The sequence below is a fragment of the Plectropomus leopardus genome, chromosome 17, assembly GCF_026936395.1.
Source record: "Plectropomus leopardus strain MGB_pleo_1.0 chromosome 17, ASM2693639v1, whole genome shotgun sequence".
Classification (NCBI taxonomy): domain Eukaryota; kingdom Metazoa; phylum Chordata; class Actinopteri; order Perciformes; family Serranidae; genus Plectropomus; species Plectropomus leopardus.
The window spans coordinates 13,620,507-13,632,939 of record NC_142192.1 but is presented as its reverse complement, the minus strand read 5'-3'; the positions used below and the strand labels follow the sequence as shown (position 1 = coordinate 13,632,939).

At 38.8% G+C, this 12,433-nt stretch overlaps 1 protein-coding gene across 3 annotated transcripts in view; it reads right to left on the bottom strand.

The window, feature by feature from the left end:
* Positions 1-8,085, bottom strand: part of gabbr2 (gamma-aminobutyric acid (GABA) B receptor, 2) — a 241,497-nt gene extending 233,412 nt beyond the window's left edge. Inside the window, exons 1-3 of one of the 3 annotated variants that reach the window (XM_088090502.1) lie at positions 7,847-8,085; positions 7,152-7,213; positions 5,242-5,310 (exon numbers count right to left, since the gene is read on the bottom strand). The gene's annotated coding sequence lies outside the window, so the exon portion shown is untranslated. The remainder of the gene's footprint in view (positions 1-5,241; positions 5,311-7,151; positions 7,214-7,846) is intronic. The other 2 variants (XM_088090503.1, XM_088090504.1) reach the window with 2 other exon arrangements.
* Between the last annotated feature and the right edge of the window lie 4,348 nt (positions 8,086-12,433).

The window sequence follows — 12,433 nt, the reverse complement described above, 5'->3', positions numbered from 1 at the left end:
TGAGGTGGTTTACAGATGACTGTACTGTACTTTCAGACGGCATTGACAGCAATTTAAACCTTTGAACCCAAAGTGGTGCAACATATTTCTAAAATTTGAAAAAAGCAATGAGCAACTTGGCAAGAAATGTTCCACAAATTGCAAGACACTAGCAGATTTAGAGGTTTGTTGTTTAAAAAACCATGTCTGGGGGAAAAACTACATTTATTTATAATTGTTGAAATTACATATTTACAGATTTATTATATTTTTATAATCTATTTTACGTTAATCTATTTTTACTTCCTTTTTCTTTTGTCTTTTTTACTTTCTTTTAATTTTTAATTTTGTTGTCTTGATACTAATTTAGGGTAATTTTCTTGTTCTTTTTACAAATGTTTTGCAAATTTTTGGGGTCATTTAAAGAAATAAAGTAAATTTTGCTAAGGTTCCAAAGGGGTACCTGTCTTCACTGTAAAATCATAGGATGTTAGGGAAAAACTGGATTCTGAGCCATAAATTCAGCTAGATTTCAGCACCACGGACAGCGAACCATGTGTGCTGGGAAGCCCCTGCGCTGTCCATGGTGCTGAACTGCACACTGCAGCACCACTCTGCAGCTCAGCTTGTCTGCTCCTGTTGACATGTGTACACTAGCCCATTACCTGTTCTACCCCTGGGCAGGGCATACACATTTTTATACTTATCCCTGTGTACAAGGATTACCTTCGCCTACAGCCCCCAAGGTCCAAAAAACAGGCAATTATTGCAATAGTTTGCAACACAATTCGAGGTATTGTTAAAAAGGCGTGGGAGGCAAACAGAATATGATGCCGGGGGGCAACTGTTCTCCACATGTGGGAAAAAATATGAAAGCCTTTCAAGTCATCAGCTATGACTGTGTTTCAAAACAGCAGCACATACAGTTTGACCTGTGCAATTATATCACATGTACAATTACAATCAGCCTTAAGGGGCTTCATTTAAAAGAGGCCTGAATGAAAGCACAAATGGGAGTGCAATGTGCTTTTCATATTCAGGAAGAGGATGACTATGGCACAGGGCATTAAAATCACCTTGTTATGATCACCATGTGGATACAGGTGTGAACTATGGCTCACTCTACATCGCCCACACCATGGACACACTGAAAAAATCTGACAAGTTGATTTTATTCAAGAAAAAAATCTAGGAGACCCATTGCCATGAAAAATGTAAGGAAATATGACTATTAATCTTAGTTCATGGTAACTTTATATCTTATTGTTAAGTTAACTTAAGATTTAGTTAAATTAGGGGGCTGAGTAGCTCACCTGGTAGAGTGGGCGCCCCATGTACAAAAGCTATGTCCTGTTTAATAAAGATTAAAAAAGATCCAAAAAATACAATCTTTTAAAAACGTTTTAGTTAAATTTACTTAATGTTGTGAAGTTTTTGCAACTTAAAAATGAGCAGTTTAATTAAATCAATATTTTTAAGCTTTAGCAACTTCAGTAAACCAAGTTTACTGTGGTATATATCTGTATTCTGCTGACTGCAAAATAGTCAATAATATTTGTACATTCTTAAATATGTTAATAAAACAGAACTTGCAGATCTGGTAACTTCATCTTTGGCAAAAATCCTCTCTGCCATGATCAAGTTAAGTCAGACTAATTTGGTTTACTGAAGTTGTTAAAAAGAACAATGTAATTTCACTTGTTATTCTGTAAATGCAGCTAAATTTCAGTTAAAGGTAACTCTTAGATATAAAGTAAACATAAATTAAGATTCATAGTTATATTTACTGCAATCTGTTTTCAAGATTACTTTAAGTAAGATCAACTTGTCAGATTTTACAGTGCAGGAAGCACCACTGTTGCTTATATGAGAAATATCTTCATTTTCAAATATGATACCGAAAACAATAAGAATTTTTAATCATCCTTCAGAGAATGTCAGTAATGCAGTGCTATTAAAATATACCATCTGCAAGCAGCATTTTTTCTAGATTAATAGAGCTTGGTATCAGAGATACAGGTAAAACTCCTAATCACAATATGATTTCTGTCCCCCAACTGACTTTCTCTGCCTTCATTAGGGGTTAAAAGCACAAAGCAGTCATGGTTGATATGGCAGTGCAGACCCCCTGGCTTCTTAAAACACAGGTCATTTATCACAAGACCAAGCAGCTCTATGTAGACAACACACAAAGGAACTAGAGCCCTGGAGGATTGCTGGAAAATCTAGGTCTTTCTCTCTGTCTTTTTCTCTGACAAGCACATCCTTTATATGAAAGATTTCCCTAAATCAGACATCGTAATTCCTTAAGGAAACCAATATAGGATGGCTTTTGTTATTTCTGGTTGATACAGTCTCAACCCACGTTTTGAACTGTCAGAAATGCTTGGTTCCTGATTTATGTGACATGTATACCTGGCTGAAGAGAGCAGACAAAAAAGTTTGCCACAATTAAAGTCCCGGTGGGGAGAGCATGGAAGTATGGTAACCAAAACTCTGCAATAAAAAAAATTATCACAAACAAATAGCTGTAGATTATACACTGTAAATTCACCACACACCTCTATTTCCTCTCTCCTCTCGGCAGTCATCCTTCTTTTCTATTCAGAATGGTCCAGCTGAAGAAGTAGGTCAAGTTGTCGTCCCATCTGTTTGTTTCGCACAAGACAACACCCCTGCCTGCTCAAAACATTCCTCCAACATCCAGACGCCAGCGAGTTAGCAATAGCAATAAGTCATCGAGTACAATCGGTGGCGAGTACGACAAAGCATCAAACAGCTAACAAAACTTCCTTAACCCTTTGAAACCTGGATAGGCATCAGTGTTCTTGTGCTGTGTTCTGAGGCCTTTCACAAGCAATTTGACCCTTCGAAACCTGAGCAAACTGGTTTGACTTCTTATAAAGACAATTGCCAACTTGGCGAGAAATGTTCTTCAAATTAGTTTTAAAAAAGAGGGGAGGATAATGAGAAAATTATCCAAAAAAGGGAGAAAAGGGGGAAAAATGTCAAGAAAACTATGTGTATAATTATGACAAATTTATATTTAAATTTATGTTACAGAAAAAATATAATAATATATATAAAGTAAATGCGACATAGATAGGTAGATTTATGTATTTGTTTGTTTCTTTATACATTTATTTAGCTTATTTTCAGGTAATTTTTTTTAAAAACTTTTTTTTATTTTGAAAGAAACCAAACCAATTTGCTCAGGTTTTAAAGGCTTACATGCAAGGTGAGCGGACTACAATTCAATTGGCAATGAAGAACCCTGAAAATGAGTTTCTTCATGAAAGCATATACTATGGCTTGTATTATAATAGCACCTACAGACAATCCTAGTTACAATCAAGCCACACCTCTAAATCCGCAGTTTGATTTTGTTTGTCTGATATAGAAAAGGTACGCGTCCAGCTAATGATTGTCGCAGATGTCCAAATGAAAATGTCCATTTCATTTCAGATTATGAATCATTCATTAATCTTTCAATCATGGCTCTGAAATCTGCCCGTCCTCACTAAACGAGATGTCAGGCCAATATCTCACCACTAATTGGAACATACTTGTGGTATGAAGGGCAAACAGTAAAATAATTATGCAGATGTTGCTACTTGAGCAATCAGTGATGATATTTCTTATTAAGACTGTCGATTCACTGACCATGCTCAGTGATGGGGCAACTGAGGCAGCTGCTTTCAGGTAGTGTGAATGTGCCTGACTATACCAAATTATTTTCTCATGTAAAACTGATCAGGAACAAACTAAAGTGTGACCAAGATTTAAGCAACTGTACTGCCAAACACCTGACACTCAACGCTGAAAAGACTCTAGAATGCATCATCCAATCCACACACACACAAACACACACAGAGCTGGCTGACATTTTCCTGTTTAATAGAGATTAATGGGGTGGCCTGAGGACATCCCTCACCAAAACCCTGACAATACGCCACAAGATGCTCTATGAATTTTAAATGCCAGGTATTCAGAACAGGATGAATGAAAAATGATATTTCCGATGCTCTCATATTTCATAGCTCAGGTGGTTGCTCTCAACGACAGAATATCCATGCTCATCTTTTGTGACTTGTTTACAAAATGAGCAGGTAGCTGAACAGTTTGATGGATAATTAATCATCTTTATGTCACGTTCACAGAAACTCATTCTGTAACAGGTCTTGTACCTACACTTGATCACACCACTCTGCAGTTTTGATTAGTATTTCTTAAGTGTGTGTGTGTCTGCGTGTGCACACGTGTGTGTGTGTGTGCAGGAGAGATGAAAAGGTTATCCCATTTATCCATCCATCCCATCCCTAATTCACTATTTCGCCGCAATGGGACATTATGCCGAGTTCTGTTTATATCTATAAGTCATCGAGGCTTAGTTTGATGTGGAATCACATTCCACATCCTTGGACATAAAATCTGCAGCATGAAAAGGCTTTCCTGTCATCTTTCTATTACACAGACCCACGTACACGTAAAAAGGTAGAATGGACTTTCATTTATCCCAGATCAACACCTAAGTTCAGAGTTATTGCTCACATGAATAATCCCAAAACTCAGACCCAAGGACATCAGACTCTAGCTTGAAATGGCGCAGACAAGTAACTCCACTATACAGCAGGGAACATTTTATTATGAATCTCTGAGATGCTTCTTTCCCTTGTTCTCGACACGCTTGCCCTGCCAGTTACAGTGGCAGCTATTTGAATAATTGGTTTCAGAATCTAGAGTCACAGTCCTGCGAATTCCATGCATACCAACAAGTTAAGGAGCGATTCTCCGGCGGGGCGTGTCCCATGCATGGCGGTGGAGAATGCATGTTTTATGAGCTTGGAAAAACATGAAAACACTGCAGACTGTCAACTAGGGAATACCCCCCTTGCGATAAGGAAGAGGGATGACGCGGATTGGCGTCTTTGGGGTGCATGACACTGAAACTTCCTAATAACAATTTTCTTAGTTGTGATCTAAAGAAGTTTGTGCGACTCATTCAGTAAAATATGCTGTGTGACAAACAAAACTGTTGAGAAATTTACTAGTCAAACTTTTAAAGTCTATATTTTTCTGCCACGTCTGTAGAATAATATGCCATAACATTTATCTTGCTTGGCTGGATGTTTTATTTGACTACAACTGGAGGTCATGGCAATGAGGCTTTTTTTACAACTTTATATTACACAGCAGATTGTTAAACTCAAGGCATGAAGACTCTTAAACAACTAAAAGAACATATTATTTTAAGGAACTCACCTTGAAATGCACAAGAAGACAAATGGGTAAGTTCTCCACATCTCCATCAATACATCATTCAGTCGTCATCTACAAACAAGAACAACTATATTTAAACCACACAACACATTACAGTGGTAAGATCACAGAACACAAATGGACAAAAACGAGAGGATGTTGGGATGAAAAAGAATCAGGCCAACAACTAGAGAATGTGAGAACAGATGGCACAATTTCTGTAATATTACAAAAATTTTGTACTTTGTCTAAGAGGACGAACTTCATCTTTTTTCTTCGTTCTGCTTTATTTCACTTTTGAGAGGATTTTTTTTCTAATTCATAAGGCAGTGGCAGTTAGATTTGCTCACACAGACACACAGGCGTTATATGGATTAACTGGCCTATTAGACATATGCTGGGCTTGCCTGAGGTTTGTAAAAACATAAAAAATAAAATACCAAAGCATTAAGAAATGAAAACATGTAACGTGATCCAAATACAAGCAAACATCTGAGAAACACTGCAGTTTACACCTGTGCCTATCATGCACATTTCTAGCTGACCACTTGTGTTAAGAATTCATTCACAGTTATTACGACAACACTTGTGCTGCTCTGTAGCATGCTTGCTACTCACATTAGCAGTTATGTCGGTACAGCTGGAAATATCGCTGTCAGCAGAATTCAACATGGGATGGTAACGCAACACTTCGTCCAACTCAACAATGGGTAAGTTACTCAGCATCAACGCACTGTCACCAAAACAACCAACACATGCTGCACTGATGACATTGTCTGTGTGGCATCAGGATGTATTCAGTCTAAACAGGGTGAATGTGTCTTGGTGGTCATTTAAACTTGTATTTAGAGCTGGTCACTTGTAATTTGATTACCCAAAATGCTTGTTAATACCAGGTGTAAACGGGGCTTAATAAATCCACCTTGAGAGTCTACAGAGAGAGAGGCTGTGCAAGCCCACAAAGTCCTGAAGAGAGGTCTAATTGGGGATATTAAAGGGACACTTCACTGATTTTCAACCAGCTTTGGATCAAAACATTGTGGGTAGTGAAGATAAACTGTGGTAAACTTTTCTCCATATAACCAACACCCAAATATCCCTCCTCCCCCCTGGAAAAACATTGCAAAATGACGTAATTTTCATTATTTTGCTGGGTTTTGATGGCTCTTGGGGCTGTTGTTCAAACTACATATTTTTAATACTGCCTGCCAGCTGCTGCCGACTCTGCCGCCGCCAACACATACTCAAACAGTATACAGCTGATGAAGAGACACACTCATCAGTAAAAATAAGCAGCACTGATCAAATATAAACCGAGATTCGGTTACTGCTTTGCGTACTTTTCACCTCAAATGTTTTCAGAAACATGTTTTATCTTATCATTTGACTGTAATACCCAATCCGGCCATCCACCATTGTTTCACACGCACCATTCCACATTACGTAAGTTGCATAGCATTCTGGTAGTTGTAGGCTTTCTACCTCCTGAGAAAAAGCACTCTGTTTTCTGTTTTCTCTGGTTATGTGTGACCAGTTTCAAACGTATTTGCATCTTTTTATTGCATAGATGACCTGACACCTGTGCTTTTCCTACAAGAGAAGTCAAAATATTTGCTATAAAAAGGTCTATTTCGAGAAAATAAACATTATACTCATCAACAGATGGGAGCTAATACAGCTCATACTCCTGCTATTCCTCTTTTGCAGCAGTGATAAAGCAGCATATTGGTGTTAACATAAAATTAATCAATAGTACTAGAGTTACCTTTAAAATGACACATGACATAGATACAAAGGAGACAAAACTGCTTGGAATCTAAATGTGGTCACAAAGACAACAGCTTGCGAGACATATTTTTTCACAGACATTTTGACATATCAAGCAAAGGTAAAGGTGTAATTGATAACATTACCTTGTCTCATTCCATTAAGCTTTTCCAGTGCATCAGCATGCACCATAGCAGGACATCCCCTGCTAAAACAAATCAAAATATATGGTATTGAAAAGGGCTGAGCTAAATCAGCTTGGTTACTTTTAGGGGGTTTTTAATCACTGCTATTGTAGCAGTGATAAAATAGTATGCTCATGTCAATCTGACACTACTCAAGAATTTAAAAGGACACAAATAGGGGAAATAAAACTAAATTAGGTCACAAAGGCTGGCTAAAGCATGCCGGAATTGAACTACTTTTGAGTGTGTCATCAACCAGTTTACCATGTATGAAAGCCTAATATTTGTCTAGCTGTGTTTTACAGTTGTGACCAGCTTGCAGTCATTTGGATAATATAGGTAATTTAGCTAACTGCTTGGCTAAAACTCCACGGAGGCCTAATAATAATAAGCATAGCCTAATATTTAGCCTATATCTTATGTCGGCCTAATATTTACTAACAAACACACTCAGTAAAAACGTTAATGTGACACTTTTTGCCAAACCAAACATGCAGCTAACGTTAGTGTCTCACGCTGGCTGCAGCCTTTTCTTGCTGATAAAGTCAGATCCAGTTTGTGTCTCTCACCGCGTTCACTCCTGAAGCTAAACTTCATCTGTCAGACAGGCCCAAAGCCGACATTAACAAAGCAACAGGCTGTCTGACAACACTCACCTCTCTTTACAAGATATTTCCACACTCCAAAGTTAGTCCGTGGAGAGCACAGTGAAGCCAGTTTTCACCACACTGACAGCGTCGCGACGCTTTTCCTCTTCTTAACCAATGTGTTCAGCAGAAGTAGCAATCATCTTCCGTTCACGAGCCTTGCTGCCTAACAGGAGCGATCTTAAAAGCTAATTGTTGATATTTGTTTGTTAGCATAGGTAATGCCCGCGCGAGGACTCTCTGGAGAGGGGAGGGGGCTGCACATGAGCGGATTTTGAGGCAATACGGCCCGGGGTACAATTATGCAAAAGGCCCCCGCCACCTTTCTTACATGAGAGTAAGAAAAAAAACTTACTTAAGTTGTGGTGGTTTTGTTGTTGTTTTGCATATCTTTGTTGTGCATCTTTTTGTGGTTTTGTGTATTTTTTAGTCATTTTGTGTCTCTTTAAGATTATTTTGTGTCTTTTTTGAACACTTTATTTCTGAAGGTTTTTATCGCAAAACAAAAAAGACATGCAGATGTCATTAGTCCAATATGCACAACTGATGCATCAGTGAACGTGTCAACCAAACAAATCAAATACCCCATTCACCCTTGACTCCCAAACACAGAAGAAAACAAGTACCGGCAATAAATAAACAATACCAAAAAAAAAAAACATTAAAAAAACAGACGAAAAGTAAAATAGAATCTGTATTAAATTTTCAACACAATTCAGCAACACTCAAATCCAGACATACTTATAGTGTTCTGTCCAGTTTGAGGTCATTTTGTGTTTTTTGTTGTTTTGTGCCTCTTTGTAATCATGTGTGTCTCGTTGTGGTTTCTTTGAATGTTTTCATGGTCGTTGTCTTCTCCTGATCGGTACAACATTTTGTAGTTGAAGGCCAGGGGGACCGCCAGCACTTTGGACCCCTAAGTTTTTGCCTGGTAGGACTGTTTAGTGATCCATCCATGCATGGACGTCACTAATCATTAGGGCTACTGGTCTGTCACAAAGTTAACAGGTACTTCATAATTGTTTTTTTGTTTGTTTGTTTGTTTGTTTTTATTTTTTACATATACATATATGATAACATTTCTTATTTTTTTCGCACTCCAAAGAGGTGTCCCTCCAGGCATTCTTTTTTTCTTTTTTTTTTTTCCAAGAAACAGAGTCACAAGTATAATTCTTTATTTTTCCACAAATTGAAAAATCTTACATTCAGACTAGATAAAAGCGTCTTCTAGGAAAAAATTCAAAGCAGCACGAAGTGTTGTCCATGACCTACAGGGGTTCTCAGAGTGTGTCTGGTATTTATCTCAAAGAAAAACAGATGCTTAGCTGCGTGATTTGAATGTAATTATCATTGCAAAAGTGTCAAAGGCAAAAAAGCAACTGGGCAGTTTGTGGACAGACATCAACCAAAGCAAATAAAATTAAGTACTACTCTGACAGCACCCCAGCAGGGAACACCCAGGAATCCCAGGCCAGCTATTGTGTCAGGGTGGACAGAAAATGTTCGCTGCATGTTTCTGATTTAAAGGATGTCCTCTGCTGTGCACCCCAGAGAGATTATCTTGAATGGGCACGCCACATTTGTCCTGGTCAGAAGAGGTTATCATTGGCTTTCTTATTCCATTCTGAAATTAAATCAGGAATATGAGAAGAGACTGCATAAAGTAGGCCACTGCCTTCAAAAGAGCTTCGGCTGTGGCTGTGCTGTGGGAGGACACTATTTTGATTACTGTCAAGTCTTAGTAATAGCAAGAACTCTGTCTTACATAATCACACTTAAAATGAATGTTACCAACGTCAGCTACAGCATCGCAGCTCTATAGCAAGGCTGATCATTTTAGCAGCAGCGCCACATGCCTGTAGGTTGAATATAATGAGATTAAAACAGAGCACATGTTCAGAATGTGTGTGTCAGGCAAATATAGATACATATGTATATAAATAGAAATGTTCTTTTAAATATTTTGTGCGGTGAATGATGCACAATTTGTATCACTGCATGTATGTGTGATCCGTGCAGGGATTTGTTTCTTAAGATTAAAAAAAAAAAGAGAGCTAGAAAAACTGACATTCTTTTTGAGCTGTGCATGTTAAAATTCCTCAGAAAGAACTGTCGGGTGTGAGTCATACTCAGTGTACCCCACCTACTTTAACAACGTGTGAAAACTATCAACATAACCAGAATTTTAGTGGAATTAATAATACACACTGAAAGCCAATAACTGTCTGCTGTCGTGTCTTTGTTTTGCAAGATTGATTAATCACCCTTGACATGAAGAATTATATGCATGTATAATCTGAGACTGGGGAATCTTGAATCAATTTCATTAAACTTTCAAACATTTTCAGATTTTGGATGACGCAGTTTCATAATCTGGGCTCTACGCAGTTTTCAGACATGCATAGAGGTGGGCGGACAAGATGGAGTGAGTCTGTGAAATACAGTGTAACCTTAGGTTTGAAGAGGTTCGGTCTAAAGTCAGAAGTGACAATATGTCAATGTGTCGTCTCTGTTTTAGTGGTCGCATGTCAGATCGTCAGCTCGATAATTAGGGCCCGGGGTGGCAAAAGAGCAGGGTAAACGAGCTAGTGGAAAAGCTGAAGTCACGCTATTGCACATTAGCCCCAAACTATTAATAAAAACTGTCACTCTAATTAGTGGGTATGAAGAGATACAGACACACAAAAGCAATTATAAGTATACTGACTTGCAAAGACGAACATGCTCACAGGCACATGCACACACACACATAGCAAGACTCTCACATGCATGTTCATTCTTTTTGCACACAAACTCTTGTTCAAACTGTCGCTCAAAGTGACAATACCGACACTTTCAGGAGAGTGAAAAGAAGACAGAGCGAAGGGCAGAGAGAGCAAAGAGTTCAAAGGAGGAATTGAGGAGGAAATTAGATAGAGAGATAAAGAATAAGTTGTACAAAAGAGACGCCGAAAAAGAACCTCCGGGCATTTCTGCGGGTCGAATTAATGACAGACGTTGATGCATGTGCACGTGCCATCCTGCAGCGCACATGCTCAGAGATGCAAGGGGTTGACAGCAGCTTTCCAAGACCTCCCACCTCAGCTCACCCCACCAGCATTAATTATACACAACCCCTTTCCATCCGCCAAGACAAAGAGGTGTGTGCTCTTAAGAGGTTAAAAGCCACTGGATGATTTATATATGTGTGAGCCAACTGGTGTGGCTCTCCATGATAAAGATGGCTCCACGCGGTGAATGAAGAGCACTCAGTGATACAGTTTCTTTTTCTCTCCACCGGTGATTGGACTAATGGACACAAGAGATGCCCAGCCTCTCTGAGCTCCAACGTGTGTATTGATCAGTGATTGCTTGTGGAATGCTGTCGGCGTCCTCCTAATGGCTCAGCAATGTGAACTGTGGGAGTGCAGTGTCAAGTCCATGTGCACTTGTGCAGAAAAAGGGCCCAGTCACGGAATCAGTTTATGTATGGTTTGCAAATCCCCAACAGCCGCTATGATCTGATCAGGGACAGCTTTCCCATGAAGCCAGGCCTCAAAGAGCTGCACTCATATCTGGGTTATCATCATGATGCCAGATGATGCTATGAACTGTCCCTGCACTCAAAAGGAAGCTTTTCAGGAGTATTTCCAATTTTATTGTCACCTGAGCTTTGTTATTTTACATTTTAGGCTGCTGAAAAACACAAAGTGCTTTTTTGTCTGTAAGAAATCTTACTTTGATGCTTCAAACTTCTATTCCAGTTACTTTTTTGGCTAAAAGCTGGCGTGTTGTCAACATCACAATTTTGAAGTATACATTCATCTTTCGATGAATGTATACTGAGTTATAGAGAATGTATATAGAGTTGTTTTTGTATGCATATATGGACAAGATTGTTAAAATGTACAACTAACTGGAATGTTATCAGCCTATTAAATGGCTGTTATCTGTGGTTTTCAGCCTCATATACAGTATATTGGTTAGAGGGGGCCTGCCAAGTCTACTATGAGGTTCAAGGGCCGTTATCAGCCAATTAAATGACCAGTTGCATATCGACCATTATGAAACAGTTGCCGTTATCAACCCATTACATGTCAATTTGCATATCAAATGTTATGAAAAGGTCGCTGTTATCAGACCATTGAATTACCATTTGCATATCCAATGCTGTGAGAGAATCACAGTTTTTTTCAGGTTTCATCATTACTTTCATCATTACTTTCTTGCATGTGTGTGTATCCTACTGGCTTGCTGATTCCTGCAGCTTTGTACTGCACTCACACGGCAGGTACCACTGGTATCAGGACAGTGTGTCCTCAGATGGAGGAGGCATGAAGCTTTCTGCTCTCTCTCTGATTGGCTAGTATTTGTTTCCTTCGTTGGTTGGTTGGTTGGTTGGTTAGGTTATGTTTAGGGATGCAGGTTAGGATTGGTTGAGGTTCGGGTAATAATGTCAGGGTAAGCCAATCAGAGGCAGAGTAGGGAAGGTCATGCCTTTTCTAACAGATTTGCTTCTGATTCACGCTGTTTAACACTGTTAGCTTTGTCAACACCATTGCTGTTGTTAAGAGCTGTTTATGGAGTTAGCACTGTTATCTGTCAGCTCAGCCGCCT